We start from the raw sequence: 25,073 nt of genomic DNA on the forward strand, positions 1-25,073 counted from the left end.
GGAGCCTCTACATCTTTTGTGATCAGTTGCGGGATTCACGTCCGATCTCAACTGGTCGAGAATAATAGACGGGATTTACAAGTCTTTGGAGGTACACCGTAGATATTAAGGAGCATTCATGGTGCGTCCCCTTGTCCTAGGGAATTCTTTGAATAGAAGGACCGAAATCGGTTTTTTAATTTCTCTAAACATAGCGATAGGTTCGTTCCTATCCGGGAAACAGATATGCATTTTAGGTCCAGTTTGTGCAGACTTTGGGTGTGATTTTTTGTCTTCGAAAACAGAAGGGTAAACGTTTTCAAAGACATTTAAATAAGTGGGTTCGGAATTAGCATTTTAAAGCCAACTGTAATTTAAACTGCGGGAAGCGCTCGTTTACAAAAAACGGTCTCAACGAATTACGGCAGACGACTTGCCCTCTACTTTAATGAAGTTTTCTAATGCAGCTCCTGCCTGGAAAAACAAACAAAACCAGCAAAATACTGTGGAGACTCCAAGTGCCGCGCCAGCATTATTTATTGACTCCAAACGATAAGAAACTTGTTTCTTTTACGGTTAAATTGAGTTCTAAATATTTTCTTAAGCGGTGACAGGTCTGAGATTCTCTTTTAAGGGAGAGAGGTGAGGGAAAAAAAAATTTTTTTTTCCTAATTGTCAATTGCAGACTGACGGTTTAGAATATTTAATAATTCGGAACCCACCTCCCCCACCACCCCGCATTTATTTTCGTGACAGTTCCTTATGTATTTTCAGGAAAATGATCGTCTTCTGTTATAGTACTTCTTTTTTTTTTTTTTTTATAGTACTTCTTAAAAAATAAAATCCCGAGATCTTTAGGCAACTTGGGTACCTAAAATGCAACTCACACTTCAAATGTAACAGTTTTTTCTCCTCTTTTGTGAACCCGGGAAGGAATTCTTGTCACAGTTTCTTTCAATCTCCTTGCAAATGGTATAGAATAGAGTAGTGTTTGCCTTAGTTGTATTTTGAGTTAGTTTAGGTAAGCACAGTGCTTTTGTTTTCCTTCCCAAATAGCCCAGATGAAGTTGTTTTGATATTTTTCTTGGGATGTTAATAAGGATGGCAGCTGTAAGTCAAGAAATTGGAAAGCAATTTTTAGTAACTTAATAAATGCTCAAATTTAATATTTTTTCCCTAAAGTTTAAACAAAAAAAGAGAGAAAAAGTTCAAAAGAAAAGCTGGCAAACTAGATGGTAATAAATTAGGAAAGATGGGAACCTTAAGAATATAATATTCTTTAGCAAGTTGATTACCCATACATACTTTGCAGTCTTGCAGATTTTTTTTTTAGTTCAACTCTTAACCCTATATTCCAAATTATTCTGAGAGGCCATGATTAAAGATCATTGTTTCTTGCTTTGGTTAAAGGTTCTGCTTACAAGAGATATTTTGTTCCTTGACTATGCATTATCTTTTCCCGACTTTAATTTTATTAAATTAATGGAGCCACCTAGCGGCTCTTTGCTCTGTTACAGCAGATATCCAGATAGGGACCTGTGAAGTGAACAGTTCACCCCTGCTTAGGGTTGGATATCATACTTTTTTCTATTTGTTTTTAAATCACATATTAATTAGCTAAGCTTAAGACTATCATTGGTCACAGTCTTGGTTTTTAATGTCAACATTAAAATAATATCTTAAATCCGTGTGTGTGTACTCAGTCGCTCAGTCCTGTCTGATTCTTTGCGACTCCATGAACTGTAGCCTGCCAGGCTCCCCAACCCAATGGGACTTTTCAGGCAAGAATACTGGAGAGGATTGCCATTTCCTCCTCCAAGGGATCTTCCCAACTCAGGGATGGAACCCAAGTCTCCTGTGTCTACTGCATTAGCAGGTGGATTCTTTACCACTGACTGAGCCACATGGAATTTTAAACAAATTTTTAAAACATTTGGTACACTTGAAAAAAAAAATAGAAAAGCAAATAGAATAAAACCTAGGCATAAAATGCAAGTTCCCTGTAATAATGTTTTGTTAAATTGCCTTTTCACAAAAGAATATAATTGAGACAATTGATCAATGTACCTATACCAGTGTAAAATGGTGTAAAAGAAAGGTAGATGTTAAAAAAAAAAAAAAAGAAAGGTAGATGTTGTGTGTTTTCATCACTGGAAAATAAAACATTTTGGGAAACTGTTCAACCTGAAGAAAATCTCTCATTTATTTTCCACTGATATTTGGTAACATTCTTGATGCTTCCTTGCACAACAGTAATTTACAATGCAATGTAGTCATTTTTAACAAATACTGTAATAACATGTAAAATTCTTTACACTCATTGATTTATAGCATAGAAATGTTGGCACTATGGCATTTGCTAGTATTTGTCCATATTTTTGTTGTTGTTTAGTCGGATCTAACTCTGCAACCCTATGGGCTGTAGCTTGCCAGGCTTCTCTGTCCATGGGATTTCCCAGGCGAGAATACTAGAGTGGGTTGCCATTTCCTTATCCATTTCCATATTTACTGAGGAAGAAAAAGGTAACATAAATTGGAAATAACCTCAGTGCTCTTAATTCCTTACAGCTGCAACTTATTTATGTGTTTTTGCTGTGCTGGGTCTTAGTTGTGGCTCACAGGATCTTCCTTGTGCATGCATGGGGGACCTAGTTCCCAGACCAGGGATCGTACCCAGGCCCCCTGCATTGGGAGCTTGGAGTCTTACCCACTGGACCACCAGGGAAGTCCCGTGATTGCAACTTAGAACAACATTGAACTGTGCACAGTCAGTCCTTCTCAATCTCAGTGTCATGTTTTACTTTGTATCATCTATGAAAAAGGCCACAGGCAGAAATTATGAATTCTACCCATGTCCCCCACCTGGCTTTCTGCCTTTCACTATAGTTAGTATACCTGTCTTGACTTTTCATAAATTAGAGGCCCTTTGAAGACAAATCGTTATATGTAATTCAGTTTTTGGAAGACTTTGCCCACCAGAAGATAAACAAATATCAATTTTTGAAAAATTCATACCTCCTAAATTAAGGAACGACTACTTACAATTGTCATATTGGAATATAAATAAGCCCATTCAAAGATTAGAAAACACACACACACACACAAACCAAACATCCAAAATGGAGCACTGGGGCCTGGAAATTTTTTCTATAGCAAAAAAGAATAGAAGCATTACTCAGGTATACGGAAAAGTCCAACTCTGAAAATGATTTACTAGAGTAATGGAAAATATTTTAGAAAATGCCCGCTTTTTTGGTCTTCAATAAGATGTAAGACATTTGGCCTTGAAGAAACAAGAAGTCACTGTAAAATAAAAACCAAACTCTGGTGCAAGTAGAGATGAAAAAGGAACAGGAGGAGGTGAGAGGAGAAGGCAAGAACTGAATCAGCTATATGTATACAACAGAAACTAAGACAATATTTTAAAGCTACTAGACCCCAAATGAAAAAAAGAAAATACACTCAAGCACACACGCAATGTTTGTAGCTCATCAATAGAGAATATTGATTGTGGTCAATTTTTAATGCAAAAAGTAATTAGAGACGTCTGCTTGTTGTTGTTCCGTCACTCAATTGTGCCTGGCTCTTGGTGACCCCATGGGCTGTAGCCAGCCAGGCTCCTCTGTCCATAGGATTGCCCAGGCAAGAACACTGGAGTGGGTTGCCATTTCTTTCTCCAGGAGATCTTCCTGACCCAGGGATCCAACACATGTCTCCTGCATTGGCAGGTGGGTTCTTTACCACTGAACCATCTGGGAAGACCAATTAAAGACTTAGCAGCTATTAAAAAATTAAAAGAAAGTGGGGAAACTCATTGTAATCAAAGAATACAGTTTGGGGGGAAATGAAGTAAGAGTAACTACCACATAGGCTAAAATATGTAAGATTTTTCTGGTGAAGAAAGGATGGATTATTGAAGAAAAGATGTTGCATCTATGGGAGCTGGACCCACCACCTCATTCCTTACTTTTTCCAACTGCTGACCACTTAATTGGTTCTCATTTGGGGGTTTCCCTGGTGGCTCAGACTGTAAAAATCTGGCCGCAATGCGAGAGACCTGGGTTTGATCCCTTGGTAGGGAAGATCCCTGGAGAAGGGAACAGCGACCCATTCCAGTATTCTTTTTTGTTTGTTTCACTCCAGTATTCTTGTCTGGAGAATCCCATGGACAGAGGAGAATGATGGGCTATAGTCCATGGGGTTGCAAGGAGTTGGACACCACTGAGTGACTCCTATATATATATATACTATATATATATGTGTGTGTATATATATATACAAACACACATATAGCAACTGGTAGTGTCATTAATGAGGACCACACTGAAGAGCCTCCGTCCCCTCCCAGTCCATCACTGCAGATGCAGCAGAAGTCAGAGGTGCTGTCCATCAGTATTTAACAAACATTTAGGCTCTACTTACTAAATCTAAGAGCTGATGGGAAACTGAGGCAGCTCTTTTCCACTCGGAGAGCAGGCTTTTCACCAACTTAGCATCTGTTTTCTTTTCCAAGAACACATTTACCTGTAAGCTGTTCATGTTAACCTTGGCCAAGTTGCCCCAGCTGGTCCCCCTACTAAGCCACCTAGGAGTCAAAGAAGACTGGAGTGAGCTGCAAATACAGGGGTCTGTGTATGCTCAGTCACTCATTGGGTCTGACTCTTTGTGACCCCATGGACCATAGTCCGCTAGCTTCTCTGTCTATGGAATTTTCCATGCAAGAATACTGGAGTGAGTGGTCATTTCCTCCTCCAGGATCTTCTCGATCCAAGGATCAAACCCACATCTCCTACATCTCCTGTATTGGCAGGAGGGTTCTTTACAACCGCTGCCACCTGGGAATCCCAGATACCAGGGGTGGGGTGCAAAAGTCAAGTGCAGGGAGGCTCAGAAGCAGGGACTACCTGGCCATAGGCCAGCCTACCCCCTTGGCTTATGGCACTCTTCCCACTGCGAACATTAGGCACAGGATGCCTAGCAAAAAGGATGACTCCTTGGGATTCTTGTGGGCTGAAGCCTCTGAGGATACCACCGAAGTTCTGTGTACTTAGTCCAGAAGAATAAGAGAAATAATTTGATCCAACAGACCCTTTGAACAAAGTTACTAATACATCACTGCCTGCTTGAACCTTACACCTCTTCCCAGTGCTTCACTCTCCCCTCCCCAATCCTCTGGAATGTTTCACTGGCCTCTGGCTCTAGCTGATTAGCCCCATTCTTGAGCTTCCTCAGCTAACTTCTCAGACCCTTCCTTGTGCTCCAGACCTGCTCCCAGAGTGTCTTCAGCTCTCCTAGGAAGACGTGCGTGATAGTGTCTCTCTGTGCTCTGAAAGCATCCTGGCTCCCTGGGATCCTCCCATGGTGTCCTGAGGCTACTTTCCCCCCAACTCCTCCCTCCTCAGGGCACAAATGCCCTCCAGCCCTCCTGTCTTGCTGGATGGCTTCAGCATTGGCTTGGTAGGCTCATCCAATTCTCTGGACTCTCATTTCTAATAACCAGTTCCTCCTCTCCAGTTCAGTCACTCTCTATACTGAGTGTTATTTAAGGCTGGGGACTGTGTCTCTGTGACTCTGTGGCTCACTTTTTTTGAGTGCTTACAATTAAGGAAACATGTACTAAATGCCTGGTATTGTGCTAAGCATCTTACATGCGTTATCTCATTTACTTCTTACAGCAATTGTGTGAGATAAGAACTGTCAGTCCACATTCTACAGATGAAGTCTCAGAGAGAGAAGTTAAGTAATTTCTAAGTGTGCAGCCAAGATTCAAAGCTGATTCAGAGCCAGGCGATCAAGCCACGAAGCCCAGGCTGGGAGCCCTCGGCAATAATTATATATGCTATGCTCAGACGCTCAGTCATTTCTGACTCTTTGTGACCCCACGGACTGTAGCCCACCAGACTCCTTTGTCTATGGGATTTTCCAGGCAAGAATACTGGAGTGAGTTGTCATTTCTTTCTCCCAACCCAGAGATCGAACCTGGGTCTTCTGTGTTGCCTGGGGATTCTTTACCAACTGAGCCACCAGGGAAGCCTCATCATTAATTGTCTCCTCCAGTATTTCCCCAGTGGCTGGTTCAGTGCCTGTCACTGGTGCATGCTCAATTATTGTTTGTTGCTTAAACAAATTAAAAAGTTAAAAAGCACTAAATGATGTAAAATGGAAATAGAAGTCTCACCCCTTCAGCCTCCTATCGCCTATCAGTTTCTTATGCTTTCCTCCAGAAAATGTTTGGAGGTACTTAACCTGCACAGATACATGCCTTGAAAGCAGAGTCCATGCCATTCAGATAGCTCTGCACCTTCTACTTCCATTAATATGTTTTGGAGAACTTTCCAAAGCAGCCCATGTGTCCAGATGTCTGCCTCATTTTGTCCTCCTGGTGTTCCCCTTCATGAGATGTTCAGTGAGGACCCACCAGTATTGTTTTGTAAGAATGGTCTACAGCCTGTGTCTGTTTTAATGTGGTGGTATCCCTCCATACTTGTTAGGCAATATTTTGAATTTAACCTACTTTAGATGGAGATTACAACTACCTCTTTTAATGAAAATGGCTTAAAAGCAGAGGCATTACTTTGCTAACAAAGATCCTTATAGTCAAAGCTATGGTTTTTCTAGTAGTCATGTACGGATGTGAGAGTTGGCCCATAAAGAAGACTGAGCACCGAAGAATTGATGCTTTTGAATTGTGGTGCTGGAGAAGACTCTTGAAAGTCCTTTGGACTGCAAGGAGATCAAACCAGTGAATCCTAAAGGAAATGAATCCTGAATATTCATTGGAAGGACTGAAGCTCCAATACTTTGGCCACCTGATATGAAGAGCCAACTCATTAGAGAGACCTGATGGTGACAGAGACTGAGGGCATAAGGAGAAGGGATAGACAGAAGATGAGATGGTTGGATGGCATGATTGACTCAATGAAGATGAGTTTGAGCAAACTCCAGGAGATAGTAAAGGACAGGGAAGCCTGGCGTGCTGCAGTCCACGGGGTCACTAAGTGTGGGACAGGACTTAGCGACTGAGCAACCACAACAAGTACATTTCTAGCTGGGATTTTCTGGGTCAAAGAGTACATACCTTTAAACATTTGATTCTGACAAATGTTTCTTCAAGAGGATGCCCCAGTTTATACCACCAGCAGGTTCATTTTGGATGCCTATTTTCCTTCCCTTTTGCTAAAGCTGGATGTGTTCAAGTCTTTTTATTTACTGATCTTAAAAGCACAGAAGGATATCTCAAATGTTTCAGTTTGTCTTCCTTGATGAATGAATACCTAGTCACATGTCATGTTAATTTTTTCGTTTTGTGAACTATCTATTCTGACCTTTTGCCATTTTTCTCCTTTTTGAAAAATGGATGTGTCTGAGCTCTTTGTGATTAAAGATATTAATTTTCACCCCCAGGTGTTGCAAATGGTGGTTTCTTTGTTAAAATTATCTCTTCTGTTGGCATCTATGATAACGCTCTGTCCTGTCTTTCTTCCTTTATCTTCTGCATTTTCCTAAAGGATGTCTATCTATTTCTCATCTCATCCTTTGAATATTGTTTTTTCCCCGCTCAGGTTCCTAATTCAGTCCTCTTCTTTTCCTCCCACACATTCTTCATGAGCTGCCATATCCACTCCTGTGGCTTTATTTGTAATGGTTCATTGCAGTTGTTACTGCCTGCTTAATAGCTCTGTAAAGAAGAGCTATACTTGCCAACTTGTAAGAATTGTGTGGGATTGGCCACTGGACAGGGAAAATCTGGAGACTCAGACTTGGCCCTTGCCCAGAGTTACTTTTTCCTACACCAGTGATTTGTTTGAGGTGGGTGAATGATTTAAGATAGGTCACTTAAGTCAGAGAAGGAGAAATATCATATGACATCCCTTATATGGAGAATCTAAAAAGAAATGATACAAATGAATTGACAGAACAGAAACAAACTCACAGACACAGAGAATGAATTTATGGTTGCCAGGGGGAAGGTTGGAATGAAGGAATAATTAGGGAGTTTGAGATGGGCATGTACACACTGCTATATTTAAAATGGATAGCCAGCAGGGACCTACTGTATAGCACATGGGACTTTTCTCAATGTTCTGTGGCACTGGAAGGGAGGGGAGTTTGCAGGAGAATGGATACATGTATATGTATGGCTGAGTCCCTTCGTTGTTCCCCTGAAATCGTCACAACATTGTTAATCGGCTATACTCTAATACCAAAAAAAAAGTTAAAAAAAAAAAAAAAAAGATAGGTCACTTAAGATCATCTTCAGTATTTCTCTTTGGATTATCAGGAAAAAGTTCCTTTCTTCACAAGTCTTGGTTCCTGTACAGAGGATGTGGTCCTGAAATGACCATCGTTGGTACCATGACGCTGCAAGTGACATCACGTAAAGCTGAATGACAGGAATGAAGACATGTCCTGGATCCGAGATTTGAATCCCTTTATTCAGAATCTTCCTTCATCCTGTTGAACTTCCTGTTTTCATTAGCCAACAGATTTCCATTTTGATTTAACAAGTTAGGATGTGACATTATGGGCTGCATTGCATTCCCCCTAAACCACGATGTTGACTTTCTACCTCCTTATACCTCAGAATGTGACTATTTGGAGAAAAGGTCATTACGGAGGTAATTAAGGTGAATTAGGTTCTTAGGACAAGGAAGCCCTAATCCAAAATGACTAAATTTTTTATGAGAAGAGATTAGGACACAGACACACATGCAAAGGAAAGACCATGGGAACACAGGGAGAAGACAGTCATCTAAGCCCAGGATAGAAGCCCCCAGAAGTGACCAAGCCCCCTGACACTTTGGTCTTAGACATCTAACACCCAGAACTATGAAGAAATAAATTTCTGTGGTTGAAACCGCTCAGTCTGTATTGAGTTGGCCAAAAAGTTCATTTGGGTTTTGCTGTACCATCATATGGAAGAACCCAAATGACGTTTTTGGCCAACCCAGTACTTTGGCAGCACTAGCAAACACACACAGGTAGGATTTTATCCATTGCAAAAGAAAGATTGAGTGCTGGTAACTCCCTGTGAGGGACAGGGAGGCCCAGCGTGCTGCAGTCCATGGGGACGCAAAGAGTCAGACACAACTTAGCAGGTGAACAACAACAGCAACTCCCATCCAGTTCACTCATGTGAGGTCCCGGCCCAGTCACCAGCTCCTACTGAATATTTATTTCCTCTTCATTTTCATACAAGTCACCTTCAATACATATCTAAGCATCTCATCATTATCCTCTTAAAATCCACTTCTCCTCCATATTCCCGTGATGAGACCTCCTTCCCCCCATTGACCCAGTTGTCTAAACCAAGAACCAGAGGTTCTTCTACCTCAAGGACCAAGTCAGGCCATGGCTGTTCTTTACTCTTTTTGTCCTGCTGGCAACACCAAGAGTCAGACCACCATCATCCCTCCCTTGGATTTTTGCAGTTGGCTCCTAATTGACCTCCCTGGCTCTTTTTGTCACTTCTAATCCTCTCTCTTCCCCATAATGATTTTACATTAATAGAAGAGCAAATGTCATCATGACACTGATTTTAACTATTTAGTGGTTCCCAGTGCTCTTAGGATAAAGTGTAAACTCCATAGCATGGTGTAGGTGATGCCGGGAGAGGCAGCTCATCTTGTTAGCCAGCCTGGTCTCTACTCCATACTGGCTCTGCTCTCAGTGTTTCCACTAAATCTAGCCCTTCTGATGTCCTCTTCAGGATTCTAACCCATTTATGCCAATTATTAATATTTTCTTTTAATTGATTCAACTTCTAAATTCCATTATTTGGAAGGAAGATCATATAGCATTATTACTAAGTATATACATATATATACTTAATTATATGATCATATGATAATTATATGATTATTATGATTGTATGATTTATATATCACTGCCATAGATAAAAGGTACACAATTTAAATTAATTTTGTTTGTTAATATTGCTGGAAAAATTGTTACCTTCAATAATGTTAAATTTCAAAAAGATTAAAAATAAAAACATGAAATATGTAATATAAGTAACTATAAACTTAATTCCATTAGCAAAGATTGAAACCTGAAAATAAATTCCTCAGTAAAAAGAACAGCATGACTTATGATCAGTTTAGTATCAAAGTGATGTTCAGTTTAATGATGTTTATTTTTAAAACAAGATTAAGAACAACACTGTGAAATAAATGGGACATTGTAAATTATACTTCAACTTTAAAAAATTAAGGTGAGGGAGGTTCAAGAGGAAAGATATCTATTTATATCTATATATATATCTATGATTGTGGCTGATTCATGTTGTTGCATGGCAGAAACCAACACAACATTGTAAAGCAATAATCCTCCAATTAAATAAATAGGATTAAGACAAAATTATATATTAATAGGAGAAGGCAATGGCAACCCACTCCCATACTCTTGCCTGGAAAGTCCCATGGATGAAGGAGCCTGGTAGGCTGCAGTCCATGGGGTCGCTAAGAGTTGGGCATGACTGAGCGACTTCACTTTCACTTTTCACTTCCATGCATTGGAGAAGGAAATGACAACCCACTCCAGTGTTCTTGCCTGGAGAATCCCAGGGACGGGGGAGCCTGGTGGGCTGCCGTCTATGGAGTCGCACAGAGTCAGACATAACTGACGTGACTTAGCAGCAACAGCATATATCATTAGGGCTTCCCTGATGGCTCAGTAGGTAAATAATACGCCTGCAATGCAGGAGACACAGGAGACTCAGGTTCCATCCCTGAGTCAGGAAGATCCCCTGGAGGAGGAAATGGCAACCCACTCCAGTATTCTTGCCTGAAAAATCCCATGGACAGAGGAACCTCATTGGCTACAGTCCAAAGGGTTGCAAAGAGTCAGACAAAACTAAGCATGCTAGCACCCTACATTAAACACCACACTTGTTTTACATTAATAAAACAAATTCTGTTTTTTTTAATTTTTTTTAACCAGCATGAAGAATTACAGCTTACGTGTGTTAGCATGGGAATGGAAAATGGTATTTAATTGACCCATTTGATAGGTTTGGCTAACTTATATTCAAAAATGTTTGATTTAAGAAGGCTTCTGAAGTAATTGTTAGAATCTATTACAAATTTGTGAAGGCATAATCCAAAAAGTAGTAGAGAAATTATTTCTTGGGCTCTGACCACTGTTGGATTATGCTTATAAAATCCTTTTTATCAACACCAACAAATGTTTCTTCATCCCTGCAAAATACTTTCAGCAAGTATTTTGGATAAGTTTATAAACAGGCTCATCTATGAATTCAAGAAATATTTATTGAGCATGATAGACCCTGATTCTGGCTCCAGACAAACTTTATAAACTATAAATTTCTTCTCCCATGTAGCTTCAAATGATGAGAATTTTCCCACCCACATGATGAAGAGACCCAGGGGACCCAGACTACAAGTTTATAATCCGCAAGGTCAGTTTATCTGGTTTGGGAATTCTGAAACAAGCTTGTCCTTTAAGGATAAATTAGGCTTTCAAATGAGGAAAACTTATCTAAAGATAGGCTAATTTGCAAGTCCTCACCCAATCATGCATATGATGTCCATGAAGATAGAATTTTCTTCTAGAAAGACTTAATTCTCCTATCTTGAAAAGACAAGAATGGAGCTTCAGCCTGTGTCTTTCAGTCTCAAAAGGTTGAGACTGTAGTGATCTATGTCTAATGAAAATTCAAAGTTGCTCAGTTGTATCTGAGTTTTTGCAACCCCATTGCCTGTAGCCCACCAGGCTCCTCTGTCCATGGATTTATCCAGGCCAAAATGCTGGAGTGAGTAGCTATTCCTTTCTCCAGTCCCAACTCAGGGATCAAACCCAGGTCTCCCGCACTGCAGGCAGATTCTTTACTGCAGGCAGGCACCAGGGGAGCCTGTGCCTAATATATTTGACAATTTTATTTGCCTCCTGGAATCTTCCTGCCTATTTCCCATGGCTGAGAGTTCCCCAGTGTACACAAGATGAATAGTTTTGGGAGTTTGAGGAGACAACCTGAAGGGAGTCCATTCACTTGTTAACCAGCCACAGTCCTAGAACCCTCCAAGCTTTTCCCAATGCATCGTTCCCAAGCTTTATCATGGTTTGCCGTGAACTGGTCAATAAATTTAAGTATATTCATCTTATTTTATTTATTTTTGGCTGCACTGTGCGGCATGCAGGATCTTCCCGAGCAGCCAGGGATCGAACCCATGCCCTCTGTGGTGAAAGGGCAGATTCTTTACCCTGGACCACCAGGGAAGTCCCTGGTCAATAAATGTAAAACCCAGTTCTTTTCTTTAGATGTATGAGTAGACAGGTCAAGATGTAACCATGGCCTTAATTCAGCCTGTGTCTGAGCTGGTTTTGTAATATCAGTAGCTTCCTCAGTTTGCTAGATTCCATTATGTATAAAACCTTTGGATCAGATATATTTTACTGACTTACTGCACCTCTTCTTAACCAACCTCCAGTTGAACCCAGATTCACTCTTCTAATTACAATTCCCATAGTCTTTCTATCCTAGGGCCCTTTGCTTTGCTTGTACCTTTTGAGATTGGTAATTGCCATAAAGAAGTCTCAGACTGAAGAATTGATGCTTTCACATTGTAGTGCTGGAGAAGACCCTTGAGAGTCCCTGGGATTGCATGGATATGAAATGAGTGAAATTCTGAAGGAGATGGGAATACCAGACCACCTGACCTGCAAGCAACAGTTAGAACTCGACATGGAACAACAGACTGGTTCCAAATAGGAAAAGGAGTACGTCAAGGCTGTATATTGTCACCCTGCTTATTTAACTTATATGCAGAGTACATCATGAGAAATGCTGGGCTGGAGGAAGAGCAAGCTGGAATCAAGATTTCTGGGAGAAATATCAATAACCTCAGATATGCAGATGACACCACCCTTATGGCAGAAAGTGAAGAAGAAATAAAGAGCCTCTTGATGAAGGTGCAAGAGGAGAGTGAAAAAGTTGGCTTAAAGCTCAACATTCAGAAAACTAAGATCATGGCATCTGGTCCCATCACTTCATGGCAAATAGATGGGGAAACAGTGGCTGAGTTTATTTTTGGGAGCTCCAAAATCACTGCAGATTGTGATTGCAGCCATGAAATTAGAAGACGCTTACTCCTTGGAAGGAAAGTTATGACCAACCTAGGCAGCATATTAAAAATCAGAGACATTACTTTGTCAACAAAGGTCTGTCTAGTCAAGGCTATGGTTTTTCCAGTCGTCATGTATGGATGTGAGAGTTGGACTATAAAGAAAGCTGAGCGCCAAAGAATTGATGCTTTTGAATTGTGGTGTTGGAGAAGACTCTTGGGAGTCCCTTGGACTGCAAGGAGATCCAACCAGTCCATCCTAAAGGAGATCAGTCTTGGGTGTTCACTGAAAGGACTGATGCTGAACCTGAAACTCCAATACTTGGCTACCTGATGTGAAGAGCTGACTCATTTGAAAAGACCCTGATGCTGAGAGGGATTGGGGGCAGGAGGAGAAGGGGGCGACAGAGGATGAGATGGTTGGATAGCATCGCCAACTCAATGGACATGGGTTTGGGTAGACTCTAGCAGTTGGTGTGCTGTGGTTCATGGGGTCGCAAAGAGTCAGACACGACTGAGCAACTGAACTGATAACTGAACTGAAATGAGTCAATCCTAAAGGAAATCAACCGTGTATATTAATTGGAAGGACTGATTTTAAAGCTGAAGTTCCAATACTTTAGCCACCTGATACAAAGAGCCAACTCATTGGAAAAGACCCTATTCCTGGGAAAGATTGAGGGCATGAGGAGAAGGGGATAGCAGAGGATGAGATGGTTAGATAGCATCACTGACTCAATGGATATGAATTTGAGCAAACTCTTGAGACAGTGGAGGACAGGGGAGCCTGGCATGCTGCAGTCCATGGTGTCACAAAGAGTCAGACACAACTTAGCATCTGAACAACAGTTGCCTTTCATGTAATAGGCACTCTGTGAATGGTTTGGGAGCATGATGATGATGATGAAAGTGTTGGTGACTACCTTGATCCTTTGGCTTCCTCTTGACTCTAGATCCACTCACCTGGGGCTGAAATTGGAGAAGCTGTGCTGACCTTTTCCCATCCAGTGTTTCTTTGTCCTGTGGCAGAGTCACCCTGGAAGCATGTTAAATGGAGATTCCTTGGCTCCACCTCATGGAGACTGAGTTTCTATAATAGGATGCCTGCAGGCTTTACACTTCTTAACCCCCACCCCTATTGATCCTCACACTGGAATTTGGGGACATAATCACCTATTCAATACTTTAAAAAATGAGGGCAAACATTCCTTTATATTTTTAAATTAAGAAAAAAAACGAATGCAAATCAAAACCACAATGAGGTACCATTACACACCAGTCAGGATGGCTGCTATCCAAAAGTCTACAAGCAATAAATGCTGGAGAGGCTGTGGAGAAAAGGGAACCCTCTTACACTGTTGGTGGGAATGCAAACTAGTACAGCCACTATGGAGAACAGTGTGGAGATTCCTTAAAAAACTGGAAATAGAACTGCCATATGACCCAGCAATACCACTTCTGGGCATACACACTGAGGAAACCAGATCTGAAAGAGACACATGCACCCCAATGTTCATCGCAGCACTGTTTATAATAGCCAGGACATGGAAGCAACCTAGATGCCCATCAGCAGATGAATGGATAAGGAAGCTGTGGTACATATACACCATGGAATTTTACTCAGCCGTCAAAAGGAATTCATTTGAACCAGTCCTAATGAGATGGATGAAACTGGAGCCCCTTATACAGAGTGAAGTAAGCCAGAAAGATAAAGAACATTACAGCATACTAACACATATATATGGAATTTAGAAAGATGGTAACGATAACCCTATATGCAAAACAGAAAAAGAGACACAGAAATACAGAACAGACTTTTGAACTCTGTGGGAGAAGGTGAGGGTGGGATGTTTCAAAAGAACAGCATGTATACTATCTATGGTGAAACAGATCACCAGCCCAGGTGGGATGCATGAGACAAGTGCTCCGGCCTGGGTGCACTGGGAAGACCCAGAGGAATCGGGTGGAGAGGGAGGTGGGAGGGGGGATCGGGATGGGGAATAAGTGTAAATCTATGGCTGATTCATATCAATGTATGACAAAACCCACTGAAATGTTGTGAAGTAATTAGCCTCCAACTAATAAAAAAATTAAAAAAAAAAAGAAAAAAAACGAACATTTTGGCCGCACCACACAGCATGTGAGATCTTAGTTCCTCGACCAGGGACTGAACCCTGTGCCTTCTGTGGTGGAAGCTCAAAGTCTTAATCACTGGACCACCAGGGAAGTCCCAAACATTCCTTTATAGATACACTTAAGTGATAAAGCAATGATTCTCAAGTTGGGGAGATCAGAGAGAATCATCAGAATCAATCAAATTATTTTTCAAATTATAGGAGTCCTTGACCTGATCTCCATTTGGAGATGACATGAAGAGCCACAACCAGCAAGCATGTGCCTATATCATTCCTCAGAAGTGGGGAAGCAGAGGCAGAGAGTAGGGATGCAAGATATGGAAATAATCAGGTAATCAGGAGCACTTCATATGAATGTGTTTATCTATATCTATATATATATATATATATATATATATATATAGTGGTTTTAAAAAAATTTATTGAATATAGTTGATTTACAATGTCATGTTAGTTTCAGATGTACAGCAAAGTGATTCAGTTATATCTATATACACATATATTAATGTATCTCTTTGTTTTTAGACTCTTTTTCCATTATAGATTATTACAAGATATTGAGTATAGGTCTCTGAGCTATATATATATATATATATATATATATATATATATATATATAGCAGGTCTTTATTGGTCATCTGTTTTATATATGAGTGCTAAATTGCTTCAGTCGTGATCAACTCTTTACGACCCTATGGACCGTCATAGCCCACCAGGCTCCTCTGTCCATGGGATTCTCCAAACAAGAATACTGGAGTGGGTTGCCATACTCTCCTCCAGGAGATCTTTCCAACCCAGTGATCGAACCTGGGTCTCCTGCATTGCAGGCAGATTCTTTACCATCTGAGCTGCCAGGAATATATAGTAGTGTGTATATATATATATTTTTTAATTCCCTGGCGGCTCAGAAGGTAAAGAGTCTGCCCGCAATGCGGGAGAACCAGGTTCTATCCCTGAGTCAGGAAGATTCCCTGGAGAATGGCAACCCACCCCAGTATTCTTGCCTGGAAAATCCCATGGACAGAGGAGCCTGGCAGGCTACAGTCCATGGGGTCGCAAAGAGTTGGACAAGACTGAAGCGACTTCACTTCTTCATTCTCCCAGTGTAGTTAATAGTGCCCACTCTCGCTTTAAAAAACTGTCTATATTGGAGGATTACTCCCCATTGTTCACTCTGCCTCAAGAAAATACCTCTCAAGCAGGGGTTCAGCCCATGGACTGCTTTTATAACTCGGAAGTGAAGTCGCTATGAGGCAAAATTGAGTACCTACGACCGAACACCTGAAATGTTAATGACTGGCCCTTTACATTCCCGCACTTCCTGCCACTTCCTGCACAAATACCTTAGCCTAGTAACTGATTTCCCATTCTTTTCCCCACTCCAACCCTTCATACCAATCCTAGTAGATAATCGCTCTACCGTGTGTATATTTTTAATCCCAAACTCTTAGTTTATCCCTCCTCACCTTCCCCTTTGGTAATTATAAGTTTGTTTTCTGTGTCTATGGGTCTATTTCTACATAAATTTGGGGGGAAAAAGAGGTGGTCTTAGAAGGAAAGGAAACCTCCCAGATAGAGTTGAGAGGTGAGAATGGAGTGAACCTGAATACAGAGGGCACAGGTCATTGTGGGATGCTAGCTGCATCTGCCCCTCTAAGGCAGAGCCTCTCATGAACCTCTGATAAAGGGCCTCAGAAGCTTTTTTGGTGACAGAGCAGAATGTTTCATCTCTCTGGTTTCTGTAGCCTGAGAGACCTCAGTTCTGGTGTCAACTTAGCAGCTTATTAAGCTTAGAGAGTGGTATCATCAGTTAAAGAACTACTTGAAGCTCTGAATCTTGATTTTCCCAGGTATAAGATGTAGATGACAATACTAAAATCATTCCAAGGACTTCCCTAGTGGTCCAGTGGATAAGAATCTGCCTGCCAATGCAGGGGACACAGGTTGGGTCCAGGGTCGGGGAAGATTCCACATGCTGTGGAATAACGAAGCCCATGTGCCACAACTATTGAAGCCTATGTGCTCTAGGGCCCACAAACCACAACTACTGAGTCCGAATGCTGCCAGTTCGCAAGACCAGACACTCCACAGTGAGAGAAGAGAGACTGTGCTCTGCAAGAAGAGAAGCCACTGCAATGAGAAGTCCATGCACCAAAATGAAAAGTAGCCCCCACTAGCTGAAACTAGAGAAAGCCTGTGTGCAGCAGCCAAGACCCAGTGCAACCAAAAATAAATAAATACATAAATTATTTTTTAAAATAGAATCATTCCAAGGATTGTGTAAAATACTAAGCAGTCAATAAGTGGTAGTTTTTATCATTGCCTATTTTTTTATTTTCTGAATTTATAAACCTGGGAATGAAGTGCACTGCCTTCATTCATGGATAAGACACAGCTCAGAAACACAAAGTAAAGATCAATGGACACTTCTCTGCTGGATAAATTTTTTTAATATTGTTTCTTTATTTGGCTGTGTTGGATCTTAGTTGTGGCATGTGGGATCTAGTTCCCTGACTAGAGTCCCCTGCATTGGGCGCATGGAGTCTTAGCCAGTGGACCACCAGGGAAGTCCCTTAGAAAAATTAAAATATGAGGTTTCCCCCTTGTAGAGCATTATTTGGACCAATCTTAATGCGGGAGACCTGGGTTCAATCTCTGGGTTGGGGGGAAGATCCATTGGAGAAAGGAAAGGCTACCCATTCTAGTATTCTGGCCTAGAGAATTCCATGGACTATATAGTCCATGGGGTCACAAAGAGTTGGACATGACTGAGAGAACTTCATTTTCGCTTTCACTTTATTAGGGGAGACAGTATCTGGCCAAATGGTTGCAAATGCAGTATATAACTTATGAAACTTCTTAATTTAGGGGGAAAACAAAACCCTAATGAAGTGATAAAGATGTGCCAGGTTCTGGACAAGGCATAAGAAATAGTTTCTGCCCTCAAGTTACCCCTGGCTAAGGAAAAACAAGCAAAAAAAGGGAAGTGATTAGGTTGAATCTGTGGGAGTTGTGATAATACTTTGCTCTAAGATATTAATAACTTCTTATCGATTTCTAAGTACTCCATTTGTTTTGGGGATACTGAGCCCCTTGTCTATGATATGAGTTACAATATTTTTTCTCATATTGTCTTTTGACTTTGTTTCAGTGATTTTTTTGGGTTTTTGTTTTGTCTTTTACCATTCAGGTGTCATTTTTATATCATCAAATATCATTATCTTTTTTAAGGGCTTCTGAATTTCATGTCATAGCTGTCAGTTCTTCCCTATTCTGAGATTATAAAATAATGTTTTCTTCTAGTTTATTTATAGTTCCATTTTTTATATTCAAAGATTTGATACAGATGAGAGGTAAGGATCCAACTATTTTTTCCGGAAGGCCACTTGGATGTCCCAACATCATGTATTGAATATTCCCCTTAATTTATTTAGGCCTGTAGGTAAATATAAAACAGTTTGATGTTGAGTTCTGAGAAGACAGAGTCATTGATTTTCAGTAATGATGGCACTGAGTCTTCAATAAAAGATTAAACGATGTTGTATAGTCTCTGTCAAGAGGCAAGAGGAGGAATAATTTATACAGGACAATTGTAAACACTCATGTTAACATTTTTGTTTTGTTGCCTCCCCCTCCACCATCTTGGGCTTCCCAGGTGGTGCTAGTGGTAAAGAACCCACCTGCCAATGCAAGAGACATGAGAGACACTGGTTCAATCCCTGGGTTGAGAAGATCCCCTGGAATAGGAAATGACAACCCACTCCAGTATTCTTGCCTGGAGAATCCTATGGACAGAGGAGCCTGTCGGGCTACAATCCATGGGGTCACAGACAGTCGGACACGACTTGAAGCGGCTGAGCATAGCCACCATCTCATCTTAGTTCCCAGGCCAGGGATTGAACCCACATCTCCTCCAGTGGAGATGTAGGGACTTCTAACCACTGGACCACCAGGGGATTCCCATTTTGTTGCCTTTTCAAAGGCAATTATTTCAGAAGTTTACATCTTATTGACCCAAAGCCAAGATAAATTCAATACAAAGTGTAAAATGAAGCACTCTTTTTAAAAAAAAAAAAAAAGGAAACTTAAATTTGAATCTCTGTACTTTTTTTTAATAGTTATCTATTTGGCTTTGCCAGGTCTTAGTTTTGGCATTCAGGATCTTTGATCTTCATTGCAGCTTACAGGATCTCTAGTTGTGGCATATGGGATCTAGTTCCCTGACCAGGGATCAAACCTGGGCCCCCTGCCTTGGAATTGAGCAGTCTTAGCCACTGAACCACTGGAGAAGTCCTGAAGCATTCTTCTTTTTAAGCTCTGAAACAATAAAAATTTCTTAGTATCTAAACTTCTTGGAGGAGGGCATGGCAACCCACTCCAGTATTCTTGCCTGCAGAATCCCCATGGACAGAGGAGCCTGACAGGCTGCAGTCCCTGGGGTTGCAAAGAGTCAGACATGACTGAACAACTAGGCACAGCACAGTATCTAAACTTAAATATGAAAACCTCGGAGAAAACCTTGTAGTGATGAGCCACTGACCAGCAAAAGCTTGCCCGTGTCCAGGATCAACTGACCATTATCCTAGATCAGAAGCCCTGAGTATTTAAGGCGTTGGAATTCAATGATTAGTTATGAAACTCAGGGTAGGAAGAAGCCTCCCAGGATAACTTACAGGCCCATCAACACTGCGAGAGACTGTTTCCTCACAGTTTTGTTCAAGACTGAATGTAACCCATGTTTACTAATCTAATAGATGAAAAATGTCTTGCTTACTGTTTCAACTTTCACTTCTTTATTTTATTCATTTATTTCTGGTCTTGCTGGGTGGGTCTTCATTGCTACATGCGGGCTTTCTCTAGTTGCAGTGAACGATGGCTAGTCTTTATTGCAGTTCTCGGACTTCTCATTGCAGTGGCTTCTCTTGTTGTGGAGGATAGGCTCTAGGTGCCCCGTCTTCAGTAGTTGCAGCACTAGGGGCTCAGTAGTTGTGGCTGGCACACAGGCTTTAGTAGCTCTCAGGCATGTGGAATCTTCCCAGACCAGGGATCAAACCTGTGTCCCCTCCATTGGCAGGCAGATTCTTATCCACTGTACCACCAGGGAAGTCCAAATTTCAGTTCTTTAACTATGAGTAATTTTGTATGTCTTTTCGCATGCGTGTTCTTTTTTTCTGTGAAGGGTGTCCTTTACATATTTTTGTTGGATTTTTTGTCTTTTTGTTATGCATCTATATGAATGTCTGAATTCTGTGGTAGAGAAATCACTTAGCCTCTCTAAGCCTGATTTCTCATCAGGAGAATGAGAACAATGTTAGTGACAATTGTTAACTTGTCCTGAGCAGCTCCTGCTCCCCTGCTGATTGGTTGGTCTTCCCAGGGAGCATTTCCTAGCATCTCATTTCAGGGCCACTAGTCCATAAGGCATCTTTGTGAAAATTAGAAAAAGGCACTGCTTTCTCAGGCTGGCATCACCCTGCACTAAGGCACCTGACTTGGAGAGCAGGCACTGGGTATCAGACCTAATTATTACCTTAATAGTTTGTCCTTATACAGGGCACCACCTGCCTGCCCCACTGTTCGTAGCAATGCTGTAGCATCTAATTTTCATAAACCCTAGGAAGAAGGTACTATTATTATCCCCATTTTAGGTCACTTCCCCAAAGCCACACAGCAAGTCGGTGATGAATTTGGAGTCCGTGATTAATCACTGTGTTGTATTGCACCTTTATACAGGGTTATAGTCAGTAATTTTTTTTTTAATATTTATTTATTTGGGTGCACTGGGTTAGTTGTGGCACTTTCATCTTTGTTGCAGCCTGTGAGATCTAGTTCCCTGACCAGGGGTTGAACGTGGGTCCCCTGAGTTGGGAGCATGGAGTCAGCCACCGAGCCACCAGGGAAGTCCCTATAGTTAGTCTTAATCAGGACAGTCCTTATAAAGCACTCAGCACAGTGCCTGATACATAGTTAATAAAATGTATGTGGAAATCCCCTGGCAGTCCAGCCGTTAGGACTTGTCACTTTCACTGCCAGGGCCTAGGTTCAGTCCCTAGTCAGGGAACAAAGATCCTGCAAGTCAAGAGGCGCAGCCAAAAAAAAAAGTATGTGATGTTAGTCTTTCATCTATCCTGTGTTGCAAATACTGTTTTCCAGTTTTGGCATTTGGCATTTGATTTGACTTGTGTTTGCTAACCTATAAAACTTTTAGATAACCAAATTTCTTCATCTTTTCCATCATGGTTGGCATTATGAAGACCAAATGATTAAATAAGACAACTACTTCTCTGTTAATTAAGGGACAGGCTAACTTAAGGAAACCCCCAAATGCAATATTACAGTGAACTTCTGTCACATGGAACAGTCCTGACCTGGGGTGTGACTCTGCACCAGAACCTTCCCAGTGACCCAGGAACTTTCTCTATCAGAAGAGAGCATGATAGACCTTACTTCCCTCATGGTCCACTGGTTAAGAATGTGGCCATGGGGAGGGAAAACAAGCAATCTCCCTTAAAGGAAGCAACTTTTATTTCCACTGAAATCCCATTGGAACTTAGGTGGACACCCCATGGCTGCAAAGGAAGCTGGGAACTGTAGTCTGTGGGAGGTCTGTGCCCTTCTAAAACAATAGATCCAGTGGGCAGGGGCATAGCTCTTGTGCAAAAAGAAAAAAGGAAAGCATACCAGGGTATAGTTGGTAGTCAGGATCACACCTCCCCAAGTCCTACATCCTCAGACATTAAACCCACTGGTAAAGAATCTGCCTGCAATGCAGGAGACCTGGGTTCTATCCCTGGGTCAGAAAGATCCCCTGGAGAAGGGAATAACTACCCACTCCAGTATTTTCACCTAGGGAATCCCGTGGACAGAGGAGCCTGGCAGGCTATAGTCCATGGGGTCACAAAGAGTCGGACATGACTGAGCCACTAAGTTTCATCCTGAACTTACTTCTGGATAACTTTTGTTCAGCAGCAAGAATTTCAATTCTTATAGATGCAGTTCCCCCCCCCCCACCTCCTGTCCCCCACCTCCACGCTCCTTTGTTGGGGATAATTATAAGAGGTAACTCAGAGTTAGGAAAAGAAAAGAGAAATAATACGCCTTGCCTCCTGAGGGTCTTGGCAAATTCTCCTTCCTGGGCCTGGACCACTTTCCCGTCTTTCAGCCAGTTAATTGCTACCTGTTCTTCAGATGCCAGCTCAAAGCTTCATCCTCAGAAAAGCAGCTCTAGCTCCTTCCCCCCTCTCCCTCCCAATGTAGGTGAGGGCTCCTTTATAATCATCTCACATTACTTTTTTTTTCCAATGTATTTATTTATTTTTGACTGTGCCGGGTCTTTGTTGCTGCGCGGGTTTTTCTCTAGCTGTGATGAGCGGGAGCTACCCTCTAGATGCTGTGCGCAGGCTTCTCATTGCAGTGGCTTGTTGTGGAGCATGCATTATAAGGCATGCAGGCTTCAGTAGTTGTGGCTCCCGGGCTGTTGGGCAGAGGCACCATAGTTACGGTGCACAGACTTAGTTGCTCTGAGCCATGTGGGATCTTCCCAGAACAGGGATTGAACCCATATCTCCTGCAATGGCCGGTGGATTCTTTACCACTGAGCCGCCAGGAAAGTGCTCATATGACTTGTATTCATAGTACTTTCACAGCCGGTAACTAATGTGTAATTGTGTGACTATTTGGTTGATGTGTCCTTGTAGTGCTGGACTCTGAACTTCCAGGGACAGGGGCCATATTTATTGCGCTCACCTCCAGAGATGGAGCTCCATAAATATTTGCTGGATAAATGAATGAATGTTGAGAGAGGAAGGCCGTGGAGCTGTGAGAGAGAGGAAGGAGGCAGAGAAAGAAGTAGCTGACATCTTAGGATGTCATGAATGAGCTGGCAGAGGGGAAGGGCTGAACTTGGGGAAGGGGCAAACCCATTGGTCGTCAGTGAGTTTGATGAGTTCCAGTTCTGTACTCTGGTTCGAAGTTGTCCACATGCAGGGCTGAGAAGGTGAACTCCCTTCCTGGGCAAGTGAGTGCTGATGAGAAATGCTTGCTCAACTCTGGTGATAGGGTTGAGGCTTCTGTGCCTCCATCCAGCAGAGGCTTGGACCCTTAAAAACTGTTGAATTACTAAAACATTATGTATTGGAATTTTCCTAGCCTTTTCTGTGAAATAAAATTACTTATTCCATAACTTCATTCATTGTTTCTGGAAGGAAGCTAAATTCTCAGTCAGAGACTCTTTTATACAGTTTGCTATTTAGTCTAAAATGACACTGACACTTCTTTTTTGCCTTTTAATTTTTTAAAAAAATTATTGATTTATTTTAATTGGAAGATAATTAGTTTAAAATATTGTGATGGCTTTTGCCATACATCAGTATGAATCGGCCGTAGGCATACATGTATCCCCTCCATCCTGAATCCTTCCTCCTACCTGCCTTCCCACCCCACCCCTCCAAGTCATAACAGAGCACCCGCACTGGTTATCTATTTTACATAGTTGTATTTTACATAGTAGTGTTAGTCGCTCAGTCATGTCTGACTCCTTGTGACCCCATGGACTGTAACCCGCCAGGCTCCTCTGTCCATGGAATTCTCCAGGCAAGAATACTGGAGTGGGTTGCCATGCCCTCCTCCAGGGGATCTTCCTGACCCAGGGATCTAACCTGGATCTCCTGCATTGCAGGCAGATTCTTTAACTTAAAAGCTACAGGGAAGTCATCTCTCTTACGTACAGTAATGTATACGTTTCAAAGCTATTCTCTCAAATCATCCCACTCTCTCCTTCTCCCATGACACTGACATTTAAGGGAAATCTGTAATAGGAGTGGTGGTAAAACAAAAGTAATTAGGATTCCATGGTTTCCTATTGTTGATATACTTTTTGATACTATTATTGACATTTGACAAGTGTCCTAGTCAAAAAGGTATATAGCCTATTGACTATTAAATTAAACTTCTGAGATATAGATGTGAGCTGCATTATATATAATATATCTATGTATCTATCTTTTTTTTAAACCTAGATTGCTCAAAGTTTCTGCCTCTTTTGTAGGAATGGTAAGTCCTCTATGAGCAAATATTTTAATTAAACATTAAGAGGGAAACAGCAAGGGTTTACTGCATAGCACAGAGAACCACATTCAGTATCTTATAATAAACTATAATGGAAAAGAATTCAAAAAAAGAATATAGAAGGGGCTTCCCAGGTGGCACTAGTGGTAAAGAACTTACCCACCAGTGCAGGAAACATAAAAAAAGAACATAGATACATACATATGTATGTATAGCCAAATCACTTTGCTGTTCACTTGATGCTAATACAATATTATAAGTCAACTACACTTCAGTAATAAAGTAATTAATTGATTAATTAATAAATACAAAAAAATATTGCGGCTGGTGGAACACTTGGAAAGCATGCCATAAAGGTAGTTGATGTTGAATCACTTATAAAATGAAACCACAGAGAATCTAAAAAAGTGTACTTTCAGTCTTCTGTTTTTTGAACTTTCTCATTTGATGTCTCAGGAAAATAACAGTGAGGCATGCAGTCAAGACTTCTGGAGAATCAGAGGTTTGGGGTTATACTCTGGTGGTTTCTTTTCTTTCTTTCTTCTTTTTAAAAAGATCTTTTGGCCTCGCCTCAAGGCATGTGTACTCTTAGTTCCCTGATCAGGAATTGAACCCATACCCCCTGGCATTGGTAGCACAGATTCTTAACCACTGGACCACCAGGGAAGTCCAACCCTGGTAGTTTCTTGATCTTCTCTTCCTTAGTCTTATTTCCATCTCTATCACCAGGGAATGTGCAGAGCCTGTGGCAACCTACTCTGTGAAAATGCCTCCCTACATCCAGGGATCTATCTATTAATGACCAATGAAG

The sequence above is a fragment of the Cervus canadensis genome, chromosome 5 (genome assembly GCF_019320065.1).
Source record: "Cervus canadensis isolate Bull #8, Minnesota chromosome 5, ASM1932006v1, whole genome shotgun sequence".
Classification (NCBI taxonomy): domain Eukaryota; kingdom Metazoa; phylum Chordata; class Mammalia; order Artiodactyla; family Cervidae; genus Cervus; species Cervus canadensis.